At 46.0% G+C, this 15,327-nt stretch overlaps 1 protein-coding gene across 1 annotated transcript in view; it reads right to left on the bottom strand.

Annotated features, from left to right (window-relative positions):
* Window positions 1-14,903, bottom strand: part of eda2r (ectodysplasin A2 receptor) — a 239,797-nt gene extending 224,894 nt beyond the window's left edge. The window contains exon 1 of the mRNA XM_078211864.1: window positions 14,891-14,903. The gene's annotated coding sequence lies outside the window, so the exon portion shown is untranslated. The remainder of the gene's footprint in view (window positions 1-14,890) is intronic.
* Window positions 14,904-15,327: the final 424 nt, after the last annotated feature.

Raw genomic sequence — 15,327 nt, 5'->3', positions numbered from 1 at the left:
TTTGTATTTAACCAGCCGTTTGTACTTACACAGTGTTCCCTTCTGGAACTCCATTCAGGACTTTGCGTTTTTGGCCAGTTCACTGACCTCAGGGTCAAAAGTAGAACCTGGACTAGCAATGTGTCGAGAATAGTCCTGCTACGTAGATTTCTTTGGCCTGAATTGACCAATCTGTGGCCAGAGGGCCCATTCGCCGACTGATTAAGGATGGTGGGTGGGCTCTCCAAACTGGAGGGCCAATAAGAGGCCGTCCAGAATGGAAGAAGCTGCAGCCCGCCATTGCAGGAAAGGGAGAGAGTGGATAGGCGGGATTTTATGACCTCGCTTGGGCGAGGCTCGTAAAATTCCGCCTGAGGCCAACGGAGAATTCCGTTCTGCCAGCCTCGCCCGCCCCGATTCCGGGACGGGCGAGGCGGTAAAATTCCAGCCGATGTCTGCATTCGCTCAGCAACAGTAAAAAAAGGTGAAGTTATAAGAGAAAGGTCACAGCTGACATGTCACCATCGCATTTGAGAAGGTGGTGGTAAGCTGTTTTCTCAATGTCTCGTTAGGCCATTTCAGAGGGCAGTTAAGAGGCAGCCATTTGGTCTGGGCCTTGAGTCGTGTAGAGACCAGGCAGCGTAAGGATGACAGATTTATTTCCCTATCTGACATTAGTTAACCTTACGGATTTTTATGACACGCATGGTCACCATTACTGCTGATAGTTTTGTATTCCACGCTTAATTGAATTTAAGTGCTGTGCTGGCAAATTGAACACATGTTTCCAGATAGATCAGGAATCTGGGCCAGGGGATTATTAGTCCAGGATCATGGCTCCTTTCCCGCACAAGTCCCAAAATGAAAGCCAATGGTTTTCCTCTAAAAAAAACAGTAGAAAGGTGAAAAACTGTATTTACAATCGAATGGTTGGTAATAGTACAATCATTCAGACAACCCTGTGGGAGCTCCAGCAGAGTGGTTACTGTCAGACTTTTGTAGCAGTTATGGCTTCTGCTTGTACTTGATAACTGGAAGTGATCTTTGTGTATGTGAAAGTCATACAAATTTCTGTCCCCTTGCTGTACAAATATTTTTTTTTATTGCATGTATGTGTGATATGATCTCAGGGGACGGCAGCTGCTCCTGGATCCTCAAGTAAACAGTCTTAAACTAATTCCAGCTGCGCTGTCGTTAGTTTTCCCTCCATATTTCACAGAGCAGTCTGTTGCCATGGAGACCGGCACTGTACACACAGAATTAACCATTTTTTAAAAAAAATCTCGAGGAGGTCCTCCTACAAAAAAATTGTTTTCTACATTTTTACCGTTTAATAAATCTTGGGATCACTAACTTGGGGAAAGCAATTCAGGCGCAGATCCGTTACTAGAAATGGCAATCGCTCACTTTAGCTGAAACACTGATCCTTGCTTATCAGAATGAGGGTTACCGCCTGCGTTCAAATGTTATCCTTAATATTTTCCTTTGATTGAAGCTCTTGTGTTAAACTCCATACATCGATCTGGTTAAGGAGGGGAGCAGGGCCGCGATTCTCCCGATTGCATTCTACATTCCACCCCCCCTTCCCCTCCATCCCCACCCCCGCCAGCAGGAAAACCAGAGTGTTTCTTGTTGGCGTCAACAAGGCCTGTCAGGTGGGATTCACCCACCAGATCGACAAACCAACCTTTTCAGAGATTGGGCATTCTTTAAAAAGGCCACCCCGACCTCACCATTCAGAGACAGGTCCCCTTCCCTCCCTCAGTAGCAAAGATCCCCCTCCCCCCTGTTGCTGACCAGGGAGAACCCCCAACCCTTCAGCAGAGAGGGACACCCTCCTCCTCCCACCCACCTCCTCCCCCCCCCCCACCCAACCTCCCCCCCCCCCCCCCCCCCGCCCCCCGCAACCCCCACACACACACCGCAGCCATGAGGGTGTCCCGGCCGACCCCACCAGACAAAAACTCTGATAAAGGCCGGAACTTTACCGGCATGTCCGTACACGGATCGTAACATGGCGCCCGAGGCCAATGGAGAATGCCATTCTGGCCTGCTGGTAAAATCAGGGCCGTAGTGTCTGCAGTGTTCATAAAAAAGAGGAACTGAAAGCACTTCGCTACAAGATTTTGAAGGGCATGGACAGAGTGGATCGGCAGAAGCTTTTTCCCAGGGTGGAAGAGTCAATTACTAGGGGGGCACAGGTTTAAGGTGCGAGGGGCAAGGTTTAAAGGAGATGTACGAAGCAAGTTTTTTTACACAGAGGGTGGTGGGTGCCTGGGACTCGCTGCGGGGGGAGGGAGTGGAAGCGGATACGATAGTGAGTTTTAAGGGGCATCTTGACAAATACGTAAATAGGATGGGAATAGAGGGATATGGTCCCTGGAAGAGTAGGGGGTTTTAGTCCAGATGGGCAGCATGGTCGGTGCGGGCTTGGAGGGTCGAAGGGCCTGTTCCTGTGCTGTAATTTTCTTTGTTCTTTGTACTTTGAAGCTGCCTTCAGCTGTCAACCAGAACAAGGATGTTTATAAATATTGTGGTTAGGAACAATGGCAGGTACTTCAGACGCATTCAACCATGAAGGGAAAATAAAAAAAACCTCAGGCATGCTTTGTAAAACTATTAAGCTCTCCATCAATAGCTAGTTAAAGGCACTGGACCATAAAAATTGAATGAAAACAAAGATTTTCAAAGGATTTCAACAAATTTCAAAGGTTTTCAAATGTTTAAAAGGGGTCTCAAAGGTTTTCAAAGGTTTTGAGCTTTCCAGGAAGGCTCAGAGATTTGAATAAAAATACAGTGTTGAATGAATTGGGCTGAGTGAGCAACTATGGAGAAGGAAAGCCCCCCTAGTGAGACTGACTCCTCCTGTCAGTCAGAGGACTTCAAAAGGATCTTCTCACACATGCAACTTCTGAGAGAGAGAAAGGTGAATCACTTCTGTTGAATGGAGTGCTGCTGTGATTTGGAAGCCTCCCATGTCCAGGGAGCATGGAGAGTAAATTGAGCAGGCCACTTTAAAGTTCTCACAGTCCACAGACAAGAATGAAGATTTTGATCAGGGAACTGCCTGAAACCACCATACCAAGAGGGATCGTCATGTTTTTCAGGACTAGATGGGGCAGTCCAGTCATGAGACACCCCTCCCTGGGGGAGAGTCCTGAGGTCAACCCGTTACCCCCAGCTGAAGCCCACCCGAGCCTCAGGCCCTTGGGGGACCCTCCCTCTGCAGTCTGTCAGTGTCAGAGAGGTACATGGGCACAACACCTACCATCCCGACCGACCAAGGTGAGGAAGCGAAGGGTACACAGCAGCAACCCGTAAAGGAAATCCCTCCACGCAGAGCAGAATGTCATGATGGGGATTTCCATGGGATGAATCAAATTGTGGGGCTGAAATTTCCAAGGGAAGCTTCGAGACCCAGGACCTATGTGAAATTCCATCTGAATGGGATCAGCTCAGAGAGGTCTCTTTATGTGTGCACCAGTAATTATCCAATGAGTTCCTCCCACCCTGACCCATTTAACCTTAATTTATGCAATGATGAGGTCTCTAATAATGTGTTCCTTCAGGGGGGATTATAATCTGGCTGGTCATATAAACTCTATCATCTGATGGTATTCGATATGTTGAAGTGTTGTTTATGTATGTGGAAGTTTATAAATTCCAGTTCCTTTATTGAATTAATATTTTTTAATAACATGCGTATCATTGTAATTTGATCTCTGGGGTTTGGAGGACTGGTCATCAAGGCAGAAAAGTCTGGTTAAAGGGATAATGCTTTGTTCATGGAGACCATTGGCAAAATACAATCATAGGACTTTTACAGCACCCAAAAGAGGCCCTTCAGCCCATCTTGTCTGCGCCAGCCATCAAGCACCTATCTATTCTAATCCCATTTTCCAGCATTTGGTCCATAGCCTTGTAGGCTATGGCGTTTTGAGTGCTCACCTAAATGCTTTGTAAATGTTGTGAGGGTTACCGCCTCTTCCATCTTTCAGGCAGAGAGTTCCAGATTCCACCACCCTCTGGGTGAAAAAGCAGGGCAGTACAGTGGCATAGTGGTTAGCACTGCTGCTTCACAGTGCCAGGGACCCGGGTTCGATTCCCAGTTTGCACGTTCTCCCCGTGTCTGCATGGGTTTCCTCTGGGTGCTCTGGTTTCCTCGCACAGTCTGAAAGACGTGCTGGTTAGATGCATTGACCCGAACAGGCATTGGAATGTAGTGATTTGGGGAATTTCACAGTAACTTCATTGCAGTGTAAGCCTTACTTGTGACTTATAAATTAACTTTAAATAAAGATGAGGTTGAGAAACTTAGGAGCCATGATTGAATGGCAGAGCAGACTCGATGGGCCACATGGGCTAATTCTGCTCCTAAATCTTATGGTCTTATGGTCTACGCTACCTATATGCTGGAGGTAGAGGAGCAACAGGAGACAGGTTGGTGTCTTGCTGCATGTAACAGCCTCCTCTCAAAATCTGGTTGATTGTTTCAACCAGGGAAGTACTGGTGCAAAGTATCCTGGAGGACACAAGAGAACCCGATAATGATCGTGCCAAGCGCTGAATATCCAGTCTGTGAAGAGCAGGATGCAGGTGCAGTGGCAGTAACTGCTGTACAGCTGAGCCACAGGCTCATTTGGCACACCTTCACAGATAAGCTTCAGTGCAAAGCCCACATCCCGTGAATGAATAATAATAATAAAAAAATACTTGGAAGTCTCAGCATAACAAAAGATTTTTCTTCTCTCTTCAGTCTCCCTCTGGTCTAAATAAAAACTTCACACCTCAGGAAGTCAGCAGATCCTAATCCTCAACTTCGGAACATTATTTGGTGCTGAGACATAGGAGCATAGGAATTAACAGCAGAAGTAGAAGTAGAATTAAGAGTAGAAGTATGAGCAGCACGGTGGCACAGTGGTTAGCACTGCTGCCTCACAGCATCAGGGACCCAGCTTCAATTCCGGCCTCGGGTCACTGTGTGGAGTTTGCACATTCTCCCCGTGTCTGCGTGGGTTCCCTCCGGGTACTCCAGTTTCCTCCCACCGTACAAAGATATGCGGGTTAGGTTGATTGGCCATGCTAGTATCATGGGATTAGCAGGTTAAATGAGGGTTACGGGAATAGGGTCTGGGTGGGATTGTGGTCGGTACAGACCTGATGGGCTGAATGGCCTCCTTCTAACTGTAGGGATTCTATGGATTCTATAGGTAAATTCAGTCCTTCGAACCTGCCCCACCATTCAATCAGATCATGGCTTGATCCCTCCCTGGTTTCAAATCCACCTGTTCTGATGTGGTTGATTAGGTTTGCTTCAAGAATTTGCAGCCAATTTCCATCCTTAACTGTACAACTGAAACCCCTGGTTGCACCACCTCAACGTTGTTCCCAAGGCATTCGCAGACCGAGATCCTAATATTCCTGGGTAGGAGAAGGATGCACATCAACCATTACACATTTAAAACGCCCAAAAAGTGGCTCAGTGATAACGCCCTTGTCTCTGAGTTTGAAGGTTGTGGGTTCAGGTGTTGTTGCAGGTCGTGTCTACTCCCTCTGGTAGGTGTACAACACCCCATGGCACCATTTCAAAGCAGAACAGGGGAATTCTTCTCAGTCCCAGCTAATTTCCCCCTCCACTACCCCGGCTAAAAAACATTATGTGGTCACTAGTTCATTGTTGTTTGTGGGACTTTGTGTGTTCAAAGTGGCTGCTGCATTTCCTAAGTTACAACAGGGGCTACACTTCAAAAATACTTCAATGCTAGAACACACCTTGAGGTGTCTGAATACCTTGAAAGGTTCTAAATAAATGCAAATCATTCTTGCATTTATTTCTGCAGATGTTCCCATTGTCATCCAAGAAAATCAAACCAAAAAGAATGCTTACAACATTCCAATGATAGATCAAACAATTCTGAATAACATTATTTTGTTCTGTTACCGCACACACTGAAGCATCATAGCATACAAGGCTATGCACCAAGTGGTGAAATTAAAATCGATAGGTACTTGACGGCGAGCGCAGACATAACAGGCCTCTTTTTGTGGCATGGTGGTTAGCACTGCTGCCTCACAACGCCAGGGACCCGGGTTCGATTCCCGGCTTGGGTCACTATCTGTATGGAGTCTGCACGTTCTCCCCATGTCTGCGTGTGTTTCCTCCAGATATTCTGGTTTCCTCACACAGTCCGAAAGACGTGGTAGTTAGGTGCATTGGCCATGCTAAATTGTCCCTCAGTGTTGCCGAACAGGCGCCGTAGTGTGGCGACTAGGGGATTTTCACAGTAACTTCATTGCAGTGTTAATGTAAGCCTACTTGTGACACTAATAAATAAACCTAAACTTAAACTTCTGCTGTAAAACTCTTCATAGCCCTGGAAACCACATGGGCTTGACTAAGCCTTTTCTTAATATTTCTTCCATGCCCCAACTGAGGTTTTGAGACCGAGATATAAGTTATTGCGATTAGTTATGATGAACCTCTTCAGCTAGAGATGGTTTTTCTCCCAATGAACAAAATCCCCATCCACCAAGTCCTGGGAATTATACAGTAAAGACTTGGTCCTACAAAGCTGGAGGCTTCTTTGGGGAAATGGTGGCTTGCTCCTTTTTATTGCTGCCATGAAGAGAAAGCAACTTCTAAAGGGACATCATCAGCTTTACGCTGGTACAAGGAATAGGATTCAGGTTAGCAGTGGTCACTGGGTGAATGGACTCCACAGAATCAAAAAGATCCATAAAATCCTGTAAGAGATTTAACAATATTTTCTTCAATCCTTCTGAAATGGTACCTGTAGCCTTTCTAATTGATTAATGTTGGCCTCTGGAGACATTTCCCCAAGACCTGCTGTCTTGCATTCAGGGCCACCACATTGAGCTGACCGACTTGACCAGACCTCTCAGGAGAAGGACAGATGCTACTGCAATCTGAAGGAAGTGACAACATCTCACACGTTGGTGTCCATTATGGACTCTACCACTATGATGTGGAGATGCCGGCATTCTCCAAGGCGGCCTTCACGACACACGACAGAGAGAGTCGCTGAGCAGAGACTGATAGCCAAGTTCCACACACATGAGGACGGCCTCAACCGGGATTTTGGGTTCATGTCACACTATCTGTAACCCCCACGACTTGCCTGGGCTTGCAAAATCTCACTAGCTGTCCTGGCTGGTGACAATACACATCTCTTTAACCTGTGCTTGGCCCTCTCTCCACTCACATTGTCTGTACCTTTAAGACTTGATTAACTGTAAAGACTCGCATTCCAACCATTATTTTGTAAATTGAGTTTGTGTCTTTATTTGCCCTGTTTGTGAACAGAACTCCCACTCACCTGCTGAAGGGGCAGCGCTCCAAAGGTTAGTGGCTTGTGCTACCAAATAAACCTGTTGGACTTTAACCTGGTGTTGTGAGACTTCTCACTGTCTCTACCACTATGCCAGACATTCATTGCATGCCTTGGGGAGGATTTACAGGAGCATAATATATAGTATCAGGGGGCTTAGCAGGGTAAGTACATGGGGTTGCGGGGATGGGGCCTGGGTGGGATTATTGTCAGTGCAGCCTCGCTGGGCCGAATTGCCTCCTTCTGCACAGTAAGGATTCTATGTGTCTCTGATGCTCTACTGGCACCCTTCCCTTCATGGCAGACATTGAGTTCACCTTCCTATTGGTCAGATGAGATGTCACATTGAACAGTTCCACTCTGGCATCGACCTATGGTTTTCTTGTGCTCTGTGTCTCGCCACATCAATTCCTCAATTACACTGTCTGTACCTTCTGAAGGGAGCTTCTCTGTGTATTAGTAGATTCCAGTATGTACAGAGTTAATGTGGGACTAAGTACCGTGCTGCACACACAGTGATGTAAGAAGGCACATGACCCAAAGTCAGGGTCAGCCTAGAGATGGATAGAGATGTGTAGAGACCAAAGATGGAGTCAGCTTCATATCTGTACCCTCTACTATATATATAGTTGGGAACTGTTAATATAGACCTGAGGTTAATGTACTCAAGACTACAAGGCCTACTTCATGGTGTCTGAAGCATGATTCTTCGTGGTGGTAGCATCCAGATCAAAAATCCTTATCCTCACAAGAATGCAAAGAGACCAAGAAAAAGAAAACTTTCAACAGCTTCTGAACTGAAACAGACGCCCAACTGAAGCAACAGACATGAAGAAAATTCCCCGGGAGGAAAATCTCCAAAGAGAGAAGAGCCCAGAACCAGGAAGGTAGAAGCTTTATTCCAGCATATTTAAACAAAGAAAACTGACAGATGCAGACAGCCTGAGGAAAAGGAACGGTTACTGTACCTACAGTCTGAAAGGAGCAATCACATTCAAAACTGTAACTACAAGAGAAAAAAACCGCCAAGGACAGGAAATTAGAAGAGGCCTCAGAAAGAGAGAGGGCAACTCCCAATAAAGCACTGAGGCCAAGAACAGATCTGAGAGAGAGGGCAACTCCCAATAAAGCACTGAGGTCAAGAACAGATCTGAGAGAGAGGGCAACTCCCAATAAAGCACTGAGGTCAAGAACAGATCTGAGAGAGAGGGCAACTCACAATAAAGCACTGAGGTCAAGAACAGACCCGAGAGAGAGAGAGCAACTCACAATAAAGCATTGAGGTCAAGAACAGATCTGAGAGAGAGGGCAACTCACAATAAAGCACTGAGGTCAAGAACAGACCCGAGAGAGAGAGAGCAACTCCCAATAAAGAACAAAGAACAAAGAACAATACAGCACAGGAACAGGCCCTTTGGCCCTCCAAGCCTGTGCCGCTCATGTGCCCACTAGACTTTTCGTTTGTATCCCTCTATTCCCAGTCTGTTCATGTGGTTATCTAGATACGTCTTAAACGATCCCAGCATGTCCGCCTCAATCACCTTCCTTGGCAGCGCATTCCAGGCTCCCACCACCCTCTGTGTAAAATACGTCCCCCTGACATCTGTGTTGAACCTTGCCCCGCTCACCTTGAACCCGTGACCTCTTGTGTTCGTCATCTCCGACCTGGGAAAAAGCTTCCCACTGTTCACTCTATCTATGCCCTCCATAGTTTTATACACCTCTATTAGGTCGCCCCTCATCCTCCATCTTTCCAGGGAGAACAACCCCAGTTTACCCAATCTCTCCTCATAGCTAAGACCCTCCATACCAGGCAACATCCTGGTAAACCTTCTCTGTACTCTCTCCAAAGCCTCCACGTCCTTCTGGTAGTGTGGCGACCAGAACTGGATGCAGTATTCCAAATGTGGCCTAACCATCGTTCTATACAGCTGCAACATCATATGCCAACTTTTATATTCTATGCCCCGTCCAATAAAGGCAAGCATGCCATATGCCTTCTTGACCACCCTCTCCACCTGTGCTGCCACCTTTAAGGATCTGTGGACTTGTACACCCAGGTCCCTCTGTGTGTCTATACTCCTCATGGTTCTGCCATTTATTGTATAGCTCCCCCTGACATTAGATCTACCGAAATGCATCACTTCGCATTTATCTGGATTAAATTCCATCTGCCATTTTTCCGCCCAATGTTCCAGCCTATCTATATCCTGCTGTATTCTCTGACAATGTTCATCACTATCCGCAACTCCAGCAATCTTCGTGTCATCCGCAAACTTACTGATCACACCAGCTACATCTTCCTCCAAATCATTTATATATATCACAAACAGCAGAGGTCCCAGTACAGAGCCCTGCGGAACACCACTAGTCACAGACCTCCAACCGGAAAAAGGCCCCTCCACTGCTCCCCTCGGTCTTCTATAGCTAAGCCAGTTCTCCACCCATCTAGCTAGCTCACCTTTTATCCTGTGAGATTTAACCTTTTGCACCAGCCTGCCATGAGGGAACTTGTCAAACGAAAGCAACTCCCAATAAAGCACTGAGGTCAGGAACAGATTCAAGAGAGAGGGCAACTCCCAATAAAGCACTGAGATCAAGAACAGATTCAAGAGAGAGAGGGCAACTCCCAATAAAGCACTGAGATCAAGAACAGACCCGAGAGAGAGGGCAACTCCCAATAAAGCACTGAGATCAAGAACAGACCTGAGAGAGAGGGCAACTCCCAATAAAGCACTGAGATCAAGAACAGACCTGAGAGAGAGGGCAACTCCCAATAAAGCACAGAGATCAAGAACAGACCCGAGAGAGAGGGCAACTCCCAATAAAGCACTGAGATCAAAAAAAGTCCCTACAACAAAGAACAAAGAACAAAGAAAATTACAGCACAGGAACAGGCCCTTTGGCCCCTCAAAGCCTGCACTGACCATGCTGCCCGACTGAACTAAAACCCCCTACCCTTCTGGGGACCATATCTCTCTATTCCCATCCTCTTCATGTATTTGTCAAGATGCCCCTTAAAACGCACTATCGTATCCGCTTCCACTACCTCCACTGGCAGCGAGTTCCAGGCACCCACCACCCTCTGTGTAAAAAACCTGCCTCGTACACCTCCTTTAAACCTGTGCCCCCTAGTAATTGATTCTTCCACCCTGGGAAAAAGCTTCTGACTATCCACTCTGTCCATGCCTCTCATAATCTTGTAGACCTTTATCAGGTCGCCCCTCAACCTCTGTCATTCCAGTGAGAACAAACCAAGTTTCTCCAACCTCTCCTCATAGCTAATGCCCTCCATACCAGGCAACATCCTGGTAAATCTTTTCTGTACCTTCTCCAAAGCCTCCACATCCTTCTGGTAGTGTGGCGACCAGAATTGAACACTATATTCCAAGTGCAGCCTAACTAACGTTCCATAAAGCTGCAACATGACTTGCCAATTTTTAAACTCAATGCCCCGGCCGATGAAGGCAGGCATGACGTATGCCTTCTTGAATACCTTCTCCACCTGCATTGCCACTTTCAGTGACCTGTGTACCTGTATACCAGATCCCTCTGCCTATCGATACTCTTAAGAGTTCTGTCATTTACTGTATATTTCCTATCTGTATTAGGCTTTCCAAAATGCATTACCTCACATTTGTCTGGATTAAACTCCATCTGCCATCTCTCCGCCCAAGACTCCAACTGAAATATATCCTGCTGTATCCTCTGATGGTCCTCATTGCTATCCAGAACTCCACCAACCTTTGTGTCGTCCACAAACTTATTAATCAAACCAGTTACATTTTCCTCCAAATCATTTATATATATTACAAATAGCAAAGGTCCCAGCACTGATCTCTGAGGAACGCCACTTGTCACAGCCCTCCATTCAGAAATGCACCCTTCCACTGCTACCCTCTGTCTTTTATGACTGAGCCAGTTTTGTATCCACCTTGCCAGCTCACCCCTGATCCCATGCAACTTCACCTTCTGCACCAGTCTGCCATGGGGGACCTTGTTAAAGACCTTACTGAAGTCCATGTAGACAATATCCACTGCCCTACTCTCATCAACCATCTTCATCACTTCCTCGAAAAACTCAATCAAGTTAGTAAGACACGATCTCCCCTTCACAAAACCATGTTGCCTCTCACTAATACGTTCACTTATTTCCAAGTGGGAATAAATCCTGTCTCAAAGAATCCTCTCTAATAATTTCCCTACCACTGATGTCAGGCTCACCGGCCTGTAATTACCTGGATTATTCCTGCTACCCTTCTTAAACAAAGGAACAACATTGGCTATTCTCCAATCCTTTGGAACCTCCCCTGTAGCCAGTGAGGATACAAAGATTTCTCTCAAGGCCCCAGCAATTTCCTCCCTTGCCTCCCTCAGTATTCTGGGGTACATCCCATCAGGCCCTGGAGGCTTGTCTACCTTAATGTTTCTCAAGAACCCCAATATCTCCTCCTTTTTGATCTCAACATGACTCAAACTAGCTAGACACCCTTTCCCAGATTCATTATACACCAAGTCCTTCTCTTTGGTGAATACTGACGCAAAGTACTCATTTAATACCTCGCCCATTTCCTCTGGCTCCACGCATAGATTCCCACCCTTGTCCTTGAGTGGGCCAACCCTCTCCCTGGCTACTCTCTTGCTCTTTATATATGTATAAAAGGCCTTGGGATCTTCCTTAATCCTGCTGGCCAATGCTTTTTCGTGACCCCTTTTAGCCCTCCTTAATCCTTGTTTAAGTTTCTTTCTGCTTTCCTTGTATTCCACACTGACTTTGTGTGTTCCCAGCCTCCAAGCTTTGACAAATGCTTCCTTTTTCTCTTTGACTAGGTTCACAATATCTCTCATTATCCAAGGTTCCCAAAACTTGCCACACTTATCCTTCATCCTTACAGGAATGTGCCGTTCCTGAATCCTTATCAACTTACACTTTTATTTGGTTAGAGGAGGAGGGAGAGAGGGAAACACTAATGTAGTGTTCCGGGCTTACCGCTCCTTGACACCAGATCTTCCACTTCCCACTTCTTAGTAGATGTTCCTGGTCTGACTTCCCCCAGAATGCACCAGTGAAGTCCCTCCGCTGCCTCTACTGGAGAGAGGGCAACTCCCAATAAAGCAATAAAGCACCAAGGTCAAGATCAGACCCTAGAGAGAGAGGGAAACTCCCATAAAGCATTGAGGGCATCAAAAGACCCCAGAGACAGGGCAACAAGAGATCCCAGAAGGGAGGACAACGAAAGACTCCAGTGTGAGGGAGACAGAAGGTGCCAGAACAAGAGACACAATTTTCAAATAAACCTCAAGATGGTTGCCAACCATGCCAGTGCAACGAAATGCATGAGTTGAAGAGGTTAGGTTGATTGGCCACGTTAAAATTGCCCCTTAGTGTCCTGGGATGCATAGATTAGAGGGATTAGTGGGTAAAATATGTAGGGATATGGGGGTAGAGCCTGGGTGGGATTGTGGTCGGTGCAGACTCGATGGGCTGAATGGCCTCTTTCTGTACTGTAGGGTTTCTATGATTTCTATGATTTCTAAGAGTTTAGCGCAGAGGGAAGACCAGCAGCCGAAAGGCTCAAAAATAAAGTTTCTTGAAAATGTTGATGCAGCAACAGCAGATGGCAGTGCAAAGTACACAGGCAGCTGTGAATGAAGGAAAGCAATCTGAGGTCACTCAAAAGGAGCAAAACATGCAAAAAATAAATGAAGCTCTTCTACAGGAAAATGTTGGCTTAAGAGTTGAGCTGGAAGACTTGAAGTACTTGATTCAAGCTGAACCAACAAGGTGATGCACTGAAACCCAGAGTGAGTCGGCAAGAGGTCAACAAGAAAACAAACAGTTGAAAGAACAGCTGATTGTCCTTTAAGATCAAATGCAAAAGGGATGCACAATCATTCAGCAACAAGAAGAAATGAAGACTATCAAATGAAGACAGAAGGAAACTGAAGGAGACTACTGAATTACAGGAAACCTCAAGATAAAGTATGCGAGATTCACAAAGGAAAGATGAACCTATTGAAGGACTTTCACCTGCTACAATAATCCCTCAGCGCAAAGTTTATTCCAGTGGAGAATTACAAAGAGAAGCAAAGTGAATTTAACCTCACTCTGAGTGAATGGATGAACCAGTTGTCAGAGAGGATTCAGCAGTGTTCCATCGTCGAGGAGAAGACAAAAGCTACAGAGCTGCAGCATCAACTGAATGAAAACACAGACAAAGTTCTGCTGCAGACAGGGAAAGAGAAGACAGAAATAGGATCAGAAATTGCTACATTGAAGTACAAAGACCTAGAAGAAGAAGAAGAAGCACTGGGGGCGTGATCTTACCGCGCGTTCACTCCACTCTCCCGCTGCAGTGAAGATGGAGATTTTGGGAACAAGCCAATTCTCGGTTCACTGCAGCAGGGTGGAAAAATCCCACTGGTGTGAGTGGTCAGAAAATTCCAGCCTAGATGTCTCAGATATGCTGGGAACCATTGAGCTGAATGGAAAGATTCATAAGCTAGCATAACGATTCACCAATAAAACAGTAAATAAACAGTTGGCTGAAGTTGTGAAATAAATGGGAATGAAAGTTCCTTTTGCAAAATGGACACCTCCAGCAAGATCTCAGCAGACACCACAGCAAAAGAACCTTCGAGTCCATTCTAGGAATGAACAGAGTCCACATTTCCTATGGAAGGATTTGGATAAGCTCAGGGTATCAAAAAAAAGCAGATAAGTTGTTAACAGAGCGAAACACAACTCAAAAGGAGAGCAAGAAGCAAATCAAATGGAGATACCCAAATACCAGAAGAAAAGTGTACCACTGCCATCCCTTTACCTGTGGCAGATCGAGATATGGAAGAACTGTCAAGACTCAAGATCACCTGAATTTAAGAAGTCAGAGACTTGAGGTGGGAAAGAAGGAAAGGCAAGTAAAAATTGCATTGGAACAGTCTGTTGGAAGGGAGGAAAGTTTTCTATTGAGAAGAAAGGGGGATGTTGTATTATGTGCCGGGATGCCATTGCCGTGAAAAGGCACTCACCAAAGCAAAGGTTAATGTGGGGCTGGAGAATTACAACACCCATGGTATGATGTATAGTGTGACATGGTAATAGATTCAGAGAGAACACTCAGGAAGCATCCTGCATGGGAGAAACAGCACCATGCACAACGATATCTGGCATCTGTAAATAGTTAAAGATTAACGAGAAGCAATTTATGTTTAAACATACGAGTCTCAAGCTCCTGATAAGTGAGACACCGCAGACAATCCCAAAACACAACATAATGCTCAGCAGAAACACCACATTGCAACGGGGGGTGGGGGGGTGGGGGTGGTAGTAGTAGAGTCTGGTCCATACAAGGTTACTGTGGGATGGGAGCACTGTACTGCCTACGCAGTGATATAAGAAGCTTCATAACCAAGAGCCAGGGTCAGTCTGGAGATGGACAGAGATGTGTGAAGACCTAGACTGCAGTCCATTCCATACCTGTACCCTCTACTGTATATGTGTATATTGTTATGGATTGCTCATAAGGACTTGCTGTTAATAGACTCAAGATTACAAAGCCTACTTTAATAGTGTCGAAAGCAGGATTCTTCACTCTGGGTTACTGAGCTCCAGGAGTGGATGAATGATGGGGTGTTTGAGAGGTTGCCAGTGATGGAGGCGAGAGCAAGGTCATTCCATTCAGCAGCCTGCTTCATTGTATGCTGGGTTGAAGCCTCTAAAGAATAAAAAAAATACTGTCAACTCTGGTCGTCTTCAGAAACACTCCATCACAATCAGCTATTTGTTAGGTGGCTTGTGAGAAAGGTGATGGCAGGTGAAGACTTTGAAGCATTAGGTAAGAGAGAGCACTTGCTCACCGGAATCATTGAATGCTCAGAGACTCCAGCATTGAGCTGATGGCAATTATTGTGGAGAGCAAGTATTGCTGGCAAATGGTGTGGAGCTCGAGGATCTAACCATATGATCTGGGTAGCTGATCAGCTGGTGTCATTACCATTG

The sequence above is a fragment of the Mustelus asterias genome, chromosome 4 (genome assembly GCF_964213995.1).
Source record: "Mustelus asterias chromosome 4, sMusAst1.hap1.1, whole genome shotgun sequence".
NCBI lineage: Eukaryota > Metazoa > Chordata > Chondrichthyes > Carcharhiniformes > Triakidae > Mustelus > Mustelus asterias.
This window is presented reverse-complemented; position numbering and strand designations above follow the sequence as displayed.